Here is a 20,000-nt window from a genome sequence, read left to right on the forward strand (position 1 = left end):
CTCGAGGAGTTTTTTTTTTTTTTTATTATTACCCAAAGAGTCAAAAGAATCAAATAAGCATTCCATGATGAAAATAGAATAACCAACCCATCCATTTTGGGCGAATAGCGCGTATCCACAAACAAAACAATACAATGGAAATATTAAAATCATAGGGGCGACCCCATGAATTTATTTATAATAGATCCATGGGAATAATAGATCCATGGGATAGCTCATGAGAAGAGTTGTTGTTGATAAATCTGAAACTAGAAAGGAATTTTTTAATTCCTATGGACCTCTAAATATAACCATAGTATAAAATACTATAGTATAGTATAGAGTTTGTGGATTCGTCCCAATTCATTGGTTGTTTAATCCGGTATACGGTATAAATATCCGAATAAGATGGAGAGGGTCGTCGTCTTGACAAAGATGAATAGATAGGTTTTTTTAATATTAAGTTAATATTAAAATAAAAAAAAAATGTGTTTTTATCCCTCGAGCCTCGAAGGAAAGATCTTTGTTTGACGAAAAAGTTTTCGATTTATAATAGATCGGTCGTACCTTTATTGTATTTGCAATAAAAAATTCAATAAAATAATATGAATGACTCGCTATTCACCGGGTTTCCGGGCAATAATCCTAAGATTCTGTGGGAAAGGTGGCCGAGTGGTTCAAGGCGTAGCACTGGAACTGCTATGTAGGCTTTTGCTTACCGAGGGTTCGAATCCCTCTCTTTCCGTACCTTGACCTACACCTAATTTACCAACGTTACCAACCACAAATGTATCAAATAACAATGGATACCATTATTCCAAGAGTAGGGCCTTTGCTTTCTAGTGATTCTCTATTGCCAATTACTGTGGTAGATAAAATATCGGATCGGAAAGGGGTGGACAAGGAATGAGAATCTGACCGCGGATCCACTTGGGATACGAAAAGGATACGAAAATGGGGGAAAAATCCGGATTAAATCCCTTAACTTAGTTTCTATTTACTTTGTTTGGTGAAACAGGGTAGACAAAATTGTATTGTCCAAAGCTTAATTATTTTATTTTAATTAAGTTTTAAGTCTGACGGGAATAATATTTCCACGACTAGTAATTCATTGATTTTTTAAGCCGATCCATTTACTATCTATTATTTGATTTACTATTCCTTTATATTGGAAATGAGTCAAGAGTCAAATGTTTTTGGCAATTCCTCGCGGGGAGATGAATCCACATAATTTTGAATCAGAGCTCTGGATCTTTGTTCATCTCTCGTAGTAATAATATCTCGGGGTTTACACCGATAACTTGGGATATCTACTATACGACCATTAACTAAAATATGTCTATGGTTAACTAGTTGTCTAGCTCCAGGAATGGTCGAAGCCATACCCAATCGAAAAAGGATGTTATCCAAACGCAATTTCAAGTAGTTGTAGTAAAACTTGAACCTGTTGACCCTTTGGCTTTTCCCAGCGATACGAAACATATCTAAGCAATTGGCCGCTCTGTCAGACCATAATGAAAAACGCAATTTTTTGTTTTTTCTTCTAGACGAATACGATATTGAGATCTTTTCCCGGAAACGCGGTTGGTTTCTAAGATCACTTCCGGATCTAGGTCTTTTACTAGTGAGTCCCGGTAAAGCCCCCAGGACGGCGTATTTTTTTGAAACGAGGCCCTCGGTAACGAGACATAAAGGACTCCTTATTTTATTGAAATTGGATTTCACAGAATAAAAAAATTAAGACTGAAACTAAAACGATAAAACGAAGCTAAAACTCGCTGAAATACTATAAAGAAGAATGAGATGAATTGTCTCAATAACCAGATTATTTTTATATAGTTATATATAGGAAGTTAAGTATCCCTTTCTTGTTCTGTAGAGATCTAACAGCTTCAATCCATTTTTTTATTCTTTTTTTATTCATAGTTGGGAGTTCCCGTAACATACTATGTTGACCCGACATTTGGAGAAAATTGAAAAGTCTTTTCAATTTCTCTTGATCTCAAGGAGACATTATCAATATCAATATCAATCATGGAAAAAATCGAATAAAATGGAAAAGCCGGCTATCGGAATCGAACCGATGGACCATCGCATTACAAATGCGATGCTCTAACCCCTGAGCTAAGCGAGCTAAGCGGGCTCACATAACAGAAATAGTGCATAGGATTTCGGGAAACTACTGGGACTTAGCTATTAGTAATTAGCTATTTATTTATTTTTTTATTTTATTTATCTATTTATTTATCTATTATTAATATCTATTATTAATAATTAATATAATTATAATAAATAAATAAAGAGTAGTTTGTTTTTATTATTATTATAATTATTATTAATTATTATTATTATATATAATATATATATATATAAATACAATTATATAAATACAAATACAATTATATAAATACAATATCAATATTATATTAATAATACAATATTAATATTAAATAGAATATAATATTAATTATGACAACATTAATATTAATAATGTAATTATTAATATTAATGTTGTTATGTAATAATAAATAATAATATAATATTAATATATTATATTATTAATATTAATTAGATTATATTATGATTATGTAATATTAGTAATATTAATTACTTAATCTTAATAAAATAAACTAAAAAATAAAAATTAGCTTAGTTATATATTCTATATATAGTTATAGAAATTTAGAAATTCTATTTATTTACACTATAGGAATTCCTATAGTATAGGAGATCCTTCCTAAGGAAAGGATAAGATAAAGGAAAGGATAAGATAAAGATAAGGCTGCAGTCCAGAGCATAATGAGACATTCCTCTGGTTTCATTCGGAAAGGGAGGGGATAAGACGATAAAAAAAGAATGAATATCGACCGTTCCAGTATTCCAAATAGCGCTAAAAAAATAAGGGGTGTAAAGACATATATATATATGTGACGTGGGATATATCCATCCATATTGAATTGCGGATACATCAATGATAGAATCATTTCTGATTGGATCATATCAAATATGGGCCCGCCACTCCGATAGGGATGAAAGAAGCTGGTCAAGAAATATAATAGGGACACACCTCTTTGATATAGGAATAAGGGCCTGTATCTAATGAATTCAACGGCTCCAAGATAAATGAAAGAAAAGAAGGGGGGGTCACAATGTGATTTCTTTCTCATAAGGAAGAGGGAGGGGGATATGGCGAAATTGGTAGACGCTACGGACTTGATTGGATTGAGCCTTGGTATGGAAACCTACTAAGTGGTAACTTCCAAATTCAGAGAAACCCTGGAATTAAAAATGGGCAATCCTGAGCCAAATCCTGTTTTCAGAAAAAAAAAAGGATAGGTGCAGAGACTCAACGGAAGCTGTTCTAACGAATGGGGTTGACTTTACTACATTGGTAGAAGAATCCTTCTATCGAAACTCCAGAGTGGGATGACCCTAGATATGTACGTATACGTACTGAAATATCAAAGATTAATCACGACCCGAATCCATATTTTTTTTTTCTAAAAATTTCAGAATAATAATTTCAGAAGCAGAAGGAAGAATCGAATAGTCAGTGATCAAATCGACTATCACACCAGAGTCTGATAGATCTTTTTAAGGATGTCTGATAGATCTTTTTAAGGATTGATTAATCGAGTGAGACGAGAATAAAGATAGAGTCCCATTCTACATGTCAATACTGACAACAATGAAATTTATAGTAAGAGGAAAATCCGTCGACTTTAGAAATCGTGAGGGTTCAAGTCCCTCTATCCCCAATAAAAGGCCTATTTGACTCCCTAAGCATTTATCCTCTTTTTTTTTTATCAGTGGTTCAAAATTAGATATGTTTTTCACTTACTCTACTCTTTCACAAATGGATCCGGCCAGAAATCTTTCTCTCTTCTCACTGTGATAGATATGATATACGTACAAATGCCCATCCATATATGGATGGGCAAAGAATCTCCATTACGGAACCTTTCACAGTTCATATCATTACTCTTACACTTACATTTACAAAGTCTCCTTTTTGAAGATCCAACAAATTACCGACTTTATTTAGGTAAGTTAATGCTTTTTGAGTCCCTTTCATTGACATAGGCCCAAGCTTTCTTTTTCTTTTAGTAGGATCATGCATCGAGAATGGTCGGGATAGCTCAGCTGGTAGAGCAGAGGACTGAAAATCCTCGTGTCACCAGTTCAAATCTGGTTCCTGGCACGTGGTTAATGTATCGAATAGATAAGATACTCATACAAATAAATCAATAGAGTCAGAACCCATATTAATATTATTTAATATTATATGCGTTAATAGTCCAGAGCATAATACATATTTATCCATCTACATCTAGATGTATAGATAGACGCCTCCGTCTTGTAGATGGGTAAAAAACGAGTAGATGGGTAAAGATATGAGTAAAGAAAATAATTGGATTCCGTTCCCTCCTCTTTTTTGTTTGTTTGTTCATACTGTATCTCTTCCCGCACAAAAAGAATGTTAATACTTCATACATATCCGAAGTCGAAGTTAGTTGGTCGAAAACCCTAAAAGACTAGTCTGGAGGAGTTGAAGGATAGGAAAAGGCAGGGTTCATTTCAGAGACAGTCCAAAAAATCCGATCCTTTTTTATTTTATTTAATTTCTGAATTTTTCTTTTTTTATTTCAGAATTTACGATTTTATTTCATATTCTATTTCTTCACTTTCCCATTTATTCACTCCCTTCTATGCAGCTTTCCGTGGCCCCATCTAAGCGATGCGCGCGGTACAAAGTTCATGGTGCAGAACTCTTTTGATTCATCCTACAGGCTCTGCTCATCTGAAATGGGACTCTTCAAAATTTGAGAATCTAAATGAAGCTTCTTTAGCAGCCCATCCATAGTACGAATGAAAGGCCAGTTACTCCGTTTCATCTAGAACAGAACGTAAAAAGATTCCTTGAATATCTGGAGTCGTATAAGTGAAGATTAGTTTCTTATCATTCATCTTATCATTCAATGAGCATCTTGTATTTCATAGAAATTGGGGGTAATATAATCCTTACGTAAAGGCCAGCCTAGCCAACTTTCGGGCATCAAGATACGTTTCAGGCGTGGATGATTCTCATAAGCGATTCCCAACATATCATAGGATTCCCGCTCTTGAAAGTCTGCGCTTTTCCAAATCCAGAAAACAGACGGGATTCTAGGATTCGTCCTTGGGGCAAATACTTTTATGCATACCTCTTCGGGTTGATCCACACCATACTGTATTCTCGTAAGATGATACACGCTAGCTAACAATCCGCCTGGTGCTACATCATAGGCACACTGGGAACGTAGATAATTGTAACCATATACATATGAAATGACAGCAATGGAGTACCAATCCTCGGGTTTTATTTGTAAAGTCTCTATTCCTTGGTAATCGAAGCCCAAAGATCTATGAACTAGCTCATGCTTGACTAGCCAAGCGGATAAACGACCCTGCATCTTCTTGATCTCTCCCACATTTGTATGAGTATTTCAAATTGCCGATGAAATTTATGAAGATTGACCCACTGCTTGTTATCCTGGACAACACAAAAGCATCCTGCCTTTCCTAATTCAATAATTCGTGGGAAGACACTGAACTTTTGTATTTGAAAAATGCTTCAGAAGGTATCTCTGAAGTAGATGGGGACTGGTAGAGTAATCCTTGATCATAATTTCCAGTATGAGTACTTCGCTCAACATGAAACTTGTGATTGGTAGTAAAATATCGATTTTCCTGTTGAGACCCAATTCTATCTTCATAGATTTCTCGAGAGACTTTCTTACGAAGTTTCGTTATAGCATCCATAATTGCCTCTGGTTTGGGTGGGCAGCCCGGCAAATAGACATCCACAGGAATTAGCTTATCGACTCCCCGAACGGTACTATAAGAATCGGTACTAAACATCCCCCCTGTAATGGTACAAGCTCCCATAGCAATGACATATTTCGGTTCAGGCATTTGCTCATATAATCTCACTAAAGAAGGAGCCATTTTCATTGTTACCGTGCCGGCTGTTAAAATTAGGTCCGCCTGCCTAGGACTTGATCTTGGTACCAGCCCATAACGATCAAAGTCGAATCGAGATCCTATTAATGAAGCAAACTCAATGAAGCAACAACTGGTACCGTAGAGAAGTGGCCATAAACTGGAGAGTCTTGACCAATTCGAGAGGTCATTCGGTGTAGTTGAAATAACTGAATTTTGGGCTGTTCGGTCAAGTAACGGAAATTCAATAGAATTCATAACTGTCTCAATGTAACCTTTTCCTTCTTTTTTATTGTCTGAGGATTCAGGGGTTAAGACCATTCCAATGCTCCTTTTCGCCATGCATAAACTGAACCAACAATTAGGATAAGCACGAAAATGAAAGCTTCTATAAATACGGATAGACCCAATACATCGAAACTCATTGCCCATGGATAAAGAAAGACCGTTTCAACATCAAAAACAACAAAAACTAGAGCAAACATGTAATAGCGGATTCGGAATTGTAACCAAGCATCCCCCATTGGTTCTATACCCGATTCATAACTGGAGAGCTTCTCCGGTCCTTCACTAATCGGGGCTAAAACTCCGGAAATAAAAAATGCCAAAATAGGAATAACACTTGATATTATCAGAAATGCCCAAAAAATATCATATTCGTGAAGCAGAAACATAGATGCACTCCTATTAATGTGGAATATACCGAATTAGTCAATTCGAATTTTAATTGTCAATTTATTCATAACTATTTAGTCGAAACACCAATTAGGGTGGAACCACGTAGTTTCATTTGTTTGCTATGAATCATGTCTCGTTTCAAGATTCATCCAACGGAATCCCACTTACATTTACTTCGATTCCATTCAGGATGTAGACATATTATGTTTTTATACAAAAAAACTCTCTCACTTTGTTTTGTTTCGGATTTTCTTAAAATAAAAAAGTAATTAAAGACTATTTGAAATAATATGAAAATAATATGAATATTATTTCTATTCATAAAATCATAAAAAAAAAATATTAAATATAAATATATAACATAACAATGTTATATTAATATATTAATTAATATTTAAATTAACAGAAAATTCAAAATATGAAATTGAATTAATATTTAATATAATATAAATATATATTATATCAAATTTCTAATATAATTTGAATAATAATAGAATAAAAATTCTAATAAATAATAAGCCTGGCTTGGGTAAATTTTTCTCTCTTTTTTTTTTTTCTTTTATAATATCACAACACAAATAGTCAGATGTAGTAGAATGCCTAGGGATTTCTATCTTAGGATTTATGGTATATTCCACTTGGTTTGTGTTGATGTATTCTTTTCATTAGGGTCTGGTTAGAGGATCGTCATTCTGTCTATTGATTCGATACAGATACGGAAATAGAATGCATCGGCCAATTAGATTCTCTCCCTTTGTCCCAAATTTATACTTAATTGATTTGATTCAATCTGTTAAATTGTGAGAAATCCTTCCATATTTCCATATAAACTTCCATATTTCCATATAAATAGATATATAACAACTCATGGATTCCTATACCAAATTATAGACTTTTGACTTGTACTCCCTACCCCCGATGGTCCCCCTAGAGAGAATAAAGAATCGAGTTATTTAATTAGACTTAGAATAGAAGTCTTGAAGAAGTCATTCCATTTCGGACCAATTTCTAGGACTCAAAATCGCGATTTGAAATGATTTGAAATACTTGTTAATAACATCTGATAAGACTACCCAAGGGGTTAGGTTTCGTGACAATAAAAAGGTTTGTTTCCTTTGAAGTAAACCTACACAATGGAGTGTACCACAGTCGTAGAATCGGCTGAATCATAAATGATCCGCATAAGATACTTCTAATGGAATCAGGCGTTGTTGAACGATTCGACAGACCAAATCCAAAAATAGACTCATAGAAATAGAAGAGGGTGCAAACGTTGATACGTTTAGGTTATAGGTTAGCGTCCATTTTTTATCTCTGAAACAATGCACTGCATTGGAGTTATTGTGGAACAACAAAGCGATGAGTCAGAAGGATCCCCAGCCCGTGCAAGTTCAAACAGGCCCCCAATCTTCTTGCTTGCATAAAGTCTGTATCGGAAGGAAGGACCAGTAGAATTGGAATGATGAACAATTGAATTAGATTAGGTTGGAATAAAAAAAAAATAAGTATTGTGCAGAAACAGAAGACTACTTGCTTTGCCAACCCACCGCGCGGGCCAGCCACAAGCACTAATGTGAGAAAATGAGAGCTACACAAAAATGTCAAAATGACACGGATGTCAAAATATATAGGGCTATACGGACTCGAACCGTAGACCTTCTCGGTAAAACAGATCAAACTGAGTATTATCTAAATGATTCGAACTGTTTCAAAGACCCAACATGCATTTTTTTTGCATTGGGCTCTTTCGTTAACTGATATAAGAATCGGCTAGTCCACCATACTTTTTCTTGACAGGAAGATAACGAGATGGTTCCACGTGCTCTGATTCATTTTTTGTATTCTGATCCAGGAGCAATACCAAAGTGTTTTCAAAGAAGGATTGCCTTGACGTAGGTCTGCCTCCGGCCTAGATCAACCTAAGTTAGGTTGAGTCTCTATCGCTCCGCTCAAAGAGTCAAATATGATACTTCATACACCTTAAAGCTCATAGGGCGAAAAGAGGTTATGTTATTTTGAGGTCCTTATACCCATTATGCCTAGCATTGAATAGACTAGGTATTCACCTTATCAATTATCAAATCAATGATGGGTTCTATTTTAAATTGGTACCTGAATCGGACCGAACCAAAGATTTGTCAGGCTATTGTTCTCTTGTTCCCTCGAATCCATGGAGTAAGACACCGATTTATCAATAAGATCAATTCTGTTGATTGCATGATGAACTCCCCTGAAAAAGCATTGGCGCGCGTGTAAACGAGGTGCTCTACCTAACTGAGCTATAGCCCTTGTCATAGATATCTTAACATCTAGATAATATCTTGTCAAGATGGATATTCTATGGTCCCATATGATAGCTCTCTGACCCCTTTACTGACAAAGATTGGTATTGCTTAGAAGTAGTATTCCATCTATAATGCCCATGCGAGGGGTCTTCCTTTTTTTTTTCTTTGTGATGATAAATGACCTACTTAACTCAGCGGTTAGAGTATTGCTTTCATACGGCAGGAGTCATTGGTTCAAATCCAATAGTAGGTATAACTTATTAGATACCGGAGTCAATGGTCTCTAATAAGTTTTTCTACCCACCCTTTCCTATTTTTTAATTAATCTTTTACCCTTTCCCTATTATCCTCCCACTATTCATACTTTATGTTTGTATTTTTTTCCTTGCATCAGATTACACTTGATTGTATCCAATTGGTGGAATCCAAATAAGGTGTATAAACGGAGCTTCTTTTGATTATTCTGATGCATCGACGATTACGAAAACGAAATAGCATTGACAGCCTCTACGCGTGTCCTAGCTCGTCTGAGAGCTAGATTCGCCTCAATTACCTGTCTCTTGCCTTCAGCTTTACTCAAGTTAGCTTCCGCTATTTCAAGAGTTCGCTGAGCTTCTTGCGGATCAATGTCACTACCCCTCTCACCATCATTTACTAAAATGGTGATCTCATTATTGCCTATTCTAGCGAAACCACCCATCAGAGCCATCGTTACCCGTTGATCGTTAAGGCATATTCTCAAAATACCTATATCTACTGCTGTGGCAATAGGGGCGTGATTTGGTAATACACCAATTTGGCCACTATTAGTAGATAAAATAATTTCTGTCACTTCTGAATCCCAAATAATTCGATTAGGAGTCAGTACACAAAGCTTTAGGGTCATTTCTTCAATTTGCTCTCCACATCTAAGTTCATAGCCTTCGCGGTAGCTTCATCGATGTTACCTACCAAATAAAAGGCCTGCTCGGGAAGACCATCTAATTCTCCGGAAAGGATCAGTTGAAACCCCCTAATTGTTTCTGCGAGACCAACATATTTTCCTGTAGAACCGGTAAAAACTTCTGCTACGAAGAAGGGTTGTGATAAGAAACGCTCAATTTTTCGTGCTCTTGCTACGGTTAAACGATCCTCTTCAGATAATTCGTCCAACCCAAGGATAGCTATAATATCCTGAAGTTCTTTGTAACGTTGTGAAGTTTGCTTAACTCTTTGCGCAGTTTCATAATGTTCTTCGCCTACGATCCTAGGTTGGAGCATCGTTGACGTTGAATCTAAAGGATCCACTGCTGGATAGATGCCCTTGGCAGCTAATCCTCTTGATAGTACGGTAGTAGCATCTAAATGTGCAAATGTTGTAGCAGGGGCAGGGTCGGTCAAATCGTCCGCAGGTACATAAACTGCTTGAATGGAAGTTATGGATCCTTCTTTGGTAGAGGTAATTCTTTCTTGCAAAGAACCCATTTCTGTACTAAGAGTGGGTTGGTAACCCACAGCGGAAGGCATTCTACCTAATAGGGCGGATACTTCTGATCCTGCTTGAACGAAACGAAAGATATTGTCGATAAATAGAAGTACGTCTTGTTCATTAACATCCCGGAAATATTCCGCCATGGTTAGGGCAGTCAAACCAACTCTCATACGAGCTCCCGGCGGTTCATTCATCTGACCATAGACTAGAGCGACTTTTGATTCTGCAAGATTTTGTTCATTAATAACTCCGGATTCTTTCATTTCCATGTAAAGATCATTTCCTTCACGAGTACGTTCGCCCACTCCACCAAATACGGATACACCTCCATGAGCTTTGGCAATGTTGTTGATCAATTCCATGATGAGTACTGTTTTACCCACTCCAGCTCCACCGAATAGCCCAATTTTTCCTCCACGGCGATAAGGAGCTAAAAGATCCACCACTTTAATCCCTGTTTCAAAGATAGATAATTTGGTATCTAACTGGATAAAAGCAGGCGCGGATCTATGAATAGGAAATGTTGTACGAGTATCTACAGGACCTAAATTATCAACAGGCTCCCCGAGAACGTTGAAAATTCGTCCTAGAGTAGCTCCACCAACCGGAACACTTAGAGGAGCCCCCGTGTCAATCACTTCCATCCCTCTCATTAGGCCATCTGTAGCACTCATAGCTACAGCTCTAACTCGATTATTTCCTAATAATTGCTGTACCTCACAAGTTACATTAACTTGCTGACCAACAGTATCTCGACCCTTAACTACCAAAGCGTTGTAAATATTAGGCATCTTGCCCGGAGGAAAAGCTACATCCAGCACCGGACCAATGATTTGAGCAATACGCCCCAGGTTTTTTTCTTCAAGCGTGGAAACACCCGGGCCAGAAGTAGTAGGATTGATTCTCATAACATAATATAATAATAATAATGAAATGTGTCGAAATTAATTGCGAATAATTATCGAATCGAAAATAAATGTCCGATATCAAGTTGATCGGTTAATTCAATAAGAAATAGAAATGGGAGTTAGCGCCCGATTTCGCCGGTACCATACAGCCAAATCGAATTCAACCGTTTATTTATTCAATGAGTTAATTTTGAAGTTCAACCAACCCTTTATTCAAGGAAAAAATATCAAGAATATGAATAAGAATCATAAGTAAGTGTTTTATTTATCTATCATTATAGACAATCCCATACAAATTCTCTATGGAATTCGAACCTGAACTCTGTTTATGATTCATCATTTCTATCTTATTGGCCGTTGTTCCTTATTTATCAGCATATTTATTGATTTCCGCCTATTTTCCCTTCTAGGATTTATTTACATATACAACATGTATCGCTGTCAAGAGTGAATTTCTTATTCTATTTAGATTCAAAAAATAAGAGAGAATTTGCAAAACAAAGATTGGGTTGCGCCATACATATGAAAGAGTATACAATAATGATGTATTTGGCGAATCAAATACCATGGTCTAATAATGAACATGAACCATTTTAATTAATTGATAATTGATAATATTTAGTTGATAATTTTGTGAAGGATTCCTGTCCTGTGAAAGATTTCATTCGCGCCTAATACATGTACATGTCGAGTAGACCTTGTCGTTGTGAGAATTCTTAATTCATGAGTGGTAGGGAGGGACTTATGTCACCAAAAACAGAGACTAAAGCAAGTGTTGGATTCAAAGCTGGTGTTAAAGATTACAAATTGACTTATTATACTCCTGAATATCAAACCAAAGATACTGATATCTTGGCAGCATTCCGAGTATCTCCTCAACCGGGGGTTCCGCCCGAGGAAGCAGGGGCTGCAGTAGCTGCCGAATCTTCTACTGGTACATGGACAACTGTGTGGACTGATGGACTTACTAGCCTTGATCGTTACAAAGGACGATGCTACCACATCGAGCCCGTTCCTGGGGAGGAAAATCAATATATTGCTTATGTAGCTTACCCTTTAGATCTTTTTGAAGAGGGTTCTGTTACTAACATGTTTACTTCCATTGTAGGTAATGTATTTGGGTTCAAAGCCTTACGAGCTTTGCGTCTGGAGGATCTACGAATTCCTCCTGCTTATATCAAAACTTTCCAAGGCCCCCCTCATGGTATCCAAGTTGAGAGAGATAAATTGAACAAGTATGGTCGTCCTCTGTTGGGATGTACTATTAAACCCAAATTGGGGTTATCGGCGAAGAACTACGGTAGAGCGGTTTATGAATGTCTCCGCGGTGGACTTGATTTTACCAAGGATGATGAGAACGTGAACTCCCAACCATTTATGCGTTGGAGAGAGACCGTTTCTTATTTTGTGCCGAAGCAATTTATAAAGCACAGGCCGAAACAGGTGAAATCAAAGGACATTACTTAAATGCAACTGCGGGTACATGTGAAGAAATGATCAAAAGGGCCGTATTTGCCAGAGAATTGGGAGCTCCTATTGTCATGCATGACTACATAACGGGAGGGTTCACCGCAAATACTAGCTTGGCTCATTATTGCCGAGACAATGGCCTACTTCTTCACATCCATCGCGCAATGCATGCAGTTATTGATAGACAGAAGAATCATGGTATGCACTTCCGGGTACTTGCAAAAGCATTACGTTTGTCCGGTGGAGATCATATTCACGCCGGTACCGTAGTAGGTAAATTGGAAGGGGAGCGGGAAATCACTTTGGGTTTTGTTGATTTACTACGTGATGATTTTGTTGAAAAAGACCGAAGTCGCGGTATTTATTTCACTCAAGATTGGGTCTCTCTTCCAGGTGTTTTGCCCGTGGCTTCCGGGGGTATTCACGTTTGGCATATGCCTGCCCTGACCGAGATCTTTGGGGATGATTCCGTACTACAGTTCGGCGGAGGAACTTTAGGACACCCTTGGGGAAATGCACCTGGTGCAGTAGCTAATAGGGTGGCTTTAGAAGCGTGTGTACAAGCTCGTAATGAGGGGCGCGATCTTGCTCGTGAAGGTAATGAAGTTATCCGTGAAGCTGCCAAATGGAGCCCTGAACTAGCGGCTGCTTGTGAAGTATGGAAGGAGATCAAATTCGAATTCCCGGCAATGGATACCCTGTAATCCAGTAATTCTCGTTTGTTCCCCTAATTGCAATTAAACTCGGCCCAATCTTTTATTAAAAGGATTGAGCCGAATAAAGAATAAAGATCCCATTGCCTCTATCTTGCATATATCAATATGTGTATACCTTGCCTTAAATTAATATATAATATACAAGGTAGAAACCCACGATAAGATCTAAGGCTAAGGCTAAATAACTCAATGCTTCTATCGTGGGGTCCATAATGAATCCTATGGATCCTTAGGATTGGTGGATCATTTTATATTATATTATATCCCGTAGATCCCGTAGCTTCGGACCATAAATCAAGCAAGTAAAGGGTCACAACTCCTTCTACCCATCCTGTATATTGTCTTTTTCATTCCGTGTTGCAATAGAAACTTATTATTCTCTTATACATACGAGATTATACGAAAAAAAAAAAAAATGCTTCATGGGGAAGAAATATTTATCTTTTCGATGAGAATTTGTACACAACATGGGAGAAACCTCTCTTTATATTTCTAATTGAAGAAGGGGTTCCATCATATATCATATAATATATAAGTAAATTGATACCCCGAATTAAATTCCCACAAAAAAAGAATTTATTTCAATACTTACTCTTACTCGTCATTAGTTAATGATTCTAGTGATTGAACCTATATGCTTGTTCAGATAAGAAATAAAATAGTAAACTGATTATTCATAGAATGACTATTCATCTATTGTATTTTCATTCAAATAGGGGGCAGGAAGGCTCTATGGAAAAGTGGTGGTTCAATTCGATGTTGTCTAACGGGGAGTTAGAACACTGGCGTGGGCTAAGTAAATCAAGGGGTAGCCTTGGTCATCCTATTGGAAATACCAATGGAAGTGAGGACCCCATTATAAATGATACGGATAAAAACATTCATAGTTGGAGTGATAGTGGTATTTTGAGTTCCAGTCATGTTGATCATTTATTCGGCGCCAGGGACATTTGGAGTTTCATCTCTGATGACACTTTTTTAGTTAGGGATAGTAATGGTGACAGTTATTCCGTATATTTTGATATTGAAAATCGGATTTTTGAGATTGACAATGAGAGTTCTTTTTTGAGTGAACTAGAAAGTTATTTTTCTAGTTATCTGAATAGCGGGACTAAGAATGACAATCGCGACTATGATTGTTACATGTATGATACTAAATATGATTGGAATAATCACATTAATAGTTGCATTGATAGTTATCTTCGTTCTGATATCAGTATTGATAGTGACATTTCAAGTGGTAACGATAATGACAGTGATAGTGACATTTATGGTTACATTTTTAGTGAAAGTTTAAGTGGTAATGACAGTGAGAGTTCTAGTATAAGAACTGGCGGTAATGACAGTGATTTCAACATCAGAGGAAGATCTAATGATTTCGATATAAATCAAAAATACAAACATTTATGGGTTCAATGTGAAAATTGTTATGGATTAAATTATAAGAAATTTTTTCGATCAAAAATGAATATTTGTGAACAATGTGGATATCATTTGAAAATGGGCAGTTCAGATAGAATTGAACTTTTGATTGATCCGGGCACTTGGGAACCTATGGATGAGGACATGGTCTCTATCGATCCCATTGAATTTCACTCGGAAGAGGAACCTTATAAGGATCGTATCGATTCTTATCAAAGAAAGACAGGTTTAACTGAGGCTGTTCAAACAGGCATAGGTCAACTAAATGGCATTCCTATAGCAATTGGGGTTATGGATTTTCACTTCATGGGGGGTAGTATGGGATCCGTAGTAGGCGAGAAAATCACCCGTTTGATCGAGTATGCTACTAATAGATCTCTACCTGTTATTATGGTGTGTGCTTCTGGAGGAGCACGCATGCAAGAAGGAAGTTTGAGTTTGATGCAAATGGCTAAAATATCTTCTGCTTCATATGATTATCAATCAACTAGAAAGTTATTCTATGTATCAATCCTTACATCCCCTACAACCGGTGGAGTAACAGCCAGTTTTGGTATGCTCGGAGATATCATTATTGCCGAACCAAATGCCTACATTGCATTTGCGGGTAAAAGAGTAATTGAACAAACATTGAATAAGACAGTACCCGACGGTTCACAAGGTGCTGAGTATTTATTCTCTAAGGGCTTATTCGACCTAATCGTACCGCGTAATCCTTTAAAGGGCGTTCTGAGTGAGTTATTTCAGCTACATGGCTTCTTTCCCTTGAATCAAAATTCAAAACACTAATCTCAATTATTTGTAACGAACTTTAGTTTATTGGAATCAAAGTCACAATAAGAAGAATGGAGTTTTCTTTGGTGACATAAGTTCAGTTCTAGAATCAGAAGTTTCAGATAATGACTTTTCATTCTTTTGTACGGATCTAATCTATTTTTTTTTCCTACCCCTATTACTGATTACTAATCAGTAACCCTCTTTCAACAGGAGAAAAGAGTGAATTCTTGCTTTCGTGGAATAGAATTTCAAAATGAAAATAAAAAATCAAAAGAATTCCATGTTTTTTATTACTTCTTACGCATTACCATTACATTAATACTATTAATTAAATTAATAGTATTATATTAATATATGGAATATAGATAAAATCTATAATCCTATAATCAAAGTGTTGCATCTTTCTATATTTCCTTCAGATTTCTATATCTCCCGAGAACCCACATTTTGTATTGTACTATGAATCCCTGTCGGGTCGAATCCTAACAAACCCTTCAGTAACTCGTAAGAAACTCTTTATTAGAAGATTAAGGGCACAAGAACAACAATACAATACAATAATAAAGCGGATTATATGTATTTCGTGTGGAGTCGTATAAACACGCTTATTTAGTTCTACATTTGTTGTACTTCTTATTATATACTTAATAATACTTATAATATAATATATAATACTTATAATTTAATTCACATACTTATTTTATTATATCTTTATAAGAGGTACAAATATTAAATCGGGGTACCCATTCTATGACAGATTTAAACTTTCCCTCTTTTTTTGTGCCTTTAGTAGGCCTAGTATTTCCGGCAATTGCAATGGCGTCTTTATCTCTTCATGTTCAAAAAAACAAGATTGTTTAGGTTCAGTGGGACCAAATCTAATCAATCAACACTTGGACTTGGATCATAATACAGATATCTATTTAGTAGAATATGGTACCACGTCTGGTCTGGATATGGTTCCTTTCGAACACAAAAAAAAAAAAAATCTTATGCATGCGGATACATGATATATGAAAAAATGCATATATATGCAGTATAGCTTTTTTTTAAGAAAAAATACATCAGTGGAAAAATGGAAAGTCAATGTATCTATATGTTATGTAGATATACATTGTGGGATCGTATGAAGAAGATGTTATTATTTTACATCTACCCAATTTGATGAATTACCCCTAAGGGTTCACATCATAATAGTGCTAGTTGATGAGAGTTACTTCGGGACAAAAAAAATAGTAAAGTCAAATTTAAATTCATTTGGCCTATTCTCTCAATTCCAATAGAATGCAACTGGATCTAATATGAACTGGCGATCAGAACGTATATGGATAGAACTTATAACAGGGTCTCGAAAAATAAGTAATTTCTGCTGGGCCTGTATCCTCTTTTTAGGCTCACTAGCATTCTTATTGGTTGGAACTTCCAGTTATCTTGGTCGGAATCTCATATCTTTGTTTCCGTCTCAGCAAATAATTTTTTTCCCTCAAGGGATCGTGATGGCTTTCTATGGAATAGCCGGTCTGTTCATTAGTTCCTATTTGTGGTCCACAATTTTGTGGAATGTAGGTAGTGGTTATGATCGATTCGATAGAAAAGAAGGAATAGTGTGTATTTTTCGTTGGGGATTTCCTGGAAAAAATCGCCGCGTTTTTCTACGATTCCTTATGAGAGATATCCAGTCAATCAGAATGGAAGTTAAAGGGGGTCTTTATCCTCGCCGTGTCCTTTATATGGAAATTAGAGGCCAGGGAGCCATTCCCTTGACTCGTACGGATGAGAATTTGACTCCACGAGAAATTGAACAAAAAGCTGCTGAATCGGCCTATTTCTTGCGCGTACCAATTGAAGTATTTTGAAATGAATTGAATAATGAATGCTTTCCCGGCATGAGATAAGAAAGGCAGGAATCCCCTTTAACCTTTAATATAATAGAATCTAACTGATAATAGAATCTAACTGAACTGAAGTTTCTTTCAAGGTGTTGATTCGAGCAAAACACGTTATATTCTATTTCCCCATTATATTCTGGTCTAATACCACTGTCACTGTGGCCCATAGAATAAAACAGGTGGACGTATATGGAACAACCATAATAATTAAATTGTTGTTCACCAAAACTATTTTTTATGCTTTATGCATATGGGACTCAACCCAATTCTGTTATGTTAGACTAGTAACAAGTCTAGTAAGTATGTATTCATCATACATATCAGAACAGAACATTTCGGAATACAGTACAGAATTTTTATTTTTAGACCCAATATTTCGTTGAATTGATACGTTAGATACAGACGGATGTAAATTATCTCTCTTTTTTTTCAATCGATTTTGATCCTTTCTTTTGCTCCTTGAAAAGGATTGCATCTTTCATAAACATCCAATTTATCTCGGGTTTCCCACACATTTTTGATTTCACCATCAATATTCTTCAGAAATATCCCCTCAATTATTCCCGCGGTGCGGGCATCTAGTGAAACATTTTGGAATAATTGATTGATCCAAGGGGAGTTCTTTCGTCTCGAAACCCGACTAATACTCATTACTTGAAGTGTGAATTGGGTCTTTCGGGCACTCATCGAAAGAAACAAATGAAGATGCAATTCAATTGGTGTAATTTGACCAATTTAGATATCTGAGATATCTGGGAACTTACTCATTTATTCATTTGGGGCAGACTTTTTATCTTTAATTCTAACTTCCATTTCTATACCCCTTCTAGATTCAAAGACTAAATAAAGAATTCAAATAATCAAATAAAAAAAGACGGATCCATAGGTTACATACCTTGTTATAGAACTCATGCTTCATAGAAATATCAGACGGAGTCGACGAATGAAGTAGGTTCATTAACAATTCACAGAACAAAAAGTGTCAAAAAAAAAGCATTGACCCCTCTCCCATATCTTGTATCTATAGTATTTTTGCCGTGGTGGATCTCTCTTTCATTTAATAAAAGTCTAGAGCCCTGGGTTATTAATTGGTGGAATACCAGGCAATCCGAAACTTTTTTGAATGATATTCAAGAGAAGAACATTCTAGAAAGATTCATAGAATTAGAAGAACTATTTCATTTGGATGAAATGATAAAGGAGTACCCGGAGACACAGATACAAAAGCTTCATATAGGAATCCACAAAGAAACGATACAATTGGTCAAAATATACAATGAAAATAATATCCATATTATTTTGCACTTCTCGGCAAATATAATCTGTTTCGCTATTCTAAGTGGTTATTCTATTCTGGGTAATGAGGAACTTGTCATTCTTAATTCTTGGATTCAGGAATTCCTATATAACTTAAGCGACACAATAAAAGCTTTTTCTATTCTTTTATTAACTGATTTATGTATCGGATTCCACTCGCCCCATGGTTGGGAACTAATGATCGGTTCGGTCTACAAAGATTTTGGCTTTGCTTATAACGATCAAATTATATCTGGTCTTGTTTCCACTTTTCCAGTTATTCTAGATACAATTTTGAAATATTTGATCTTCCATTATTTAAATCGGGTATCACCTTCACTTGTAGTGATTTATCATTCAATGAATGAATGAAGAATTCATTTGACCCGCGGCTATCAATCAGATCATAATGTTACTTCGTACATAAACAAACCTTTTTTTTTTAATCTGACTCACTTTATACTTCTACCCGTGCAGGGGGTTCGACTCCTCCTATATTCCAGTACAATGGCAGAATCGTGGGTAGGGAACTAGACTAGCTACCTACCTAATTTATTGTAGAAATTTAAGGGATCAATGATTGGACCATGCAAAATAGAAATACCTTTTCTTGGATAAAGGAACAGATGACTCGATCTATTTCTGTATTGATCGTGATATATGTAATTACTCGGACATCTATTTCAAATGCATATCCTATTTTTGCGCAGCAGGGTTATGAAAATCCACGAGAAGCAACAGGGCGTATTGTATGTGCCAATTGCCATTTAGCTAATAAGCCCGTGGATATTGAGGTTCCACAAGCTGTGCTTCCTGATACTGTATTTGAAGCAGTTGTAAGAATCCCCTATGATAAGCAACTGAAACAAGTTCTTGCTAATGGGAAAAAAGGGTCTTTGAATGTGGGGGCTGTTCTTATTTTACCCGAAGGATTCGAATTAGCTCCTTCCGATCGTATTTCTCCTGAGATGAAAGAAAAGATGGGCAATTTGTCTTTTCAGAGCTATCGCCCCAATAAAAGAAATATTCTTGTGATAGGTCCCGTTCCTGGTCAGAAATATAGTGAAATTGTCTTTCCCATTTTGTCCCCGGACCCTGCTACTAAAAAAGACGTTCACTTCTTAAAG

General features: G+C 36.2%; 3 non-coding genes across 3 annotated transcripts; 2 read left to right on the plus strand and 1 right to left on the minus strand.

The window, feature by feature from the left end:
- Positions 1–637: 637 nt before the first annotated feature.
- TRNAS-GGA (transfer RNA serine (anticodon GGA)) lies at positions 638–724 on the plus strand. Its single transcript has one exon. It is a non-coding gene; the product is annotated as a tRNA-Ser (tRNA).
- Positions 725–2,039: 1,315 nt separating this feature from the next.
- TRNAT-UGU (transfer RNA threonine (anticodon UGU)) lies at positions 2,040–2,113 on the minus strand. The gene has a single exon. It is a non-coding gene; the product is annotated as a tRNA-Thr (tRNA).
- A 1,994-nt stretch (positions 2,114–4,107) lies between these two features.
- On the plus strand, positions 4,108–4,180 carry TRNAF-GAA (transfer RNA phenylalanine (anticodon GAA)). Its single transcript has one exon. It is a non-coding gene; the product is annotated as a tRNA-Phe (tRNA).
- The last annotated feature ends 15,820 nt before the right edge of the window (positions 4,181–20,000 follow it).

Source organism: Aristolochia californica, unplaced genomic scaffold (assembly GCF_029961685.1).
Source record: "Aristolochia californica isolate CCGP_79_NKW_82.1479 unplaced genomic scaffold, dmAriCali1.0.hap1 SCAF_270, whole genome shotgun sequence".
Lineage (NCBI taxonomy): Eukaryota > Viridiplantae > Streptophyta > Magnoliopsida > Piperales > Aristolochiaceae > Aristolochia > Aristolochia californica.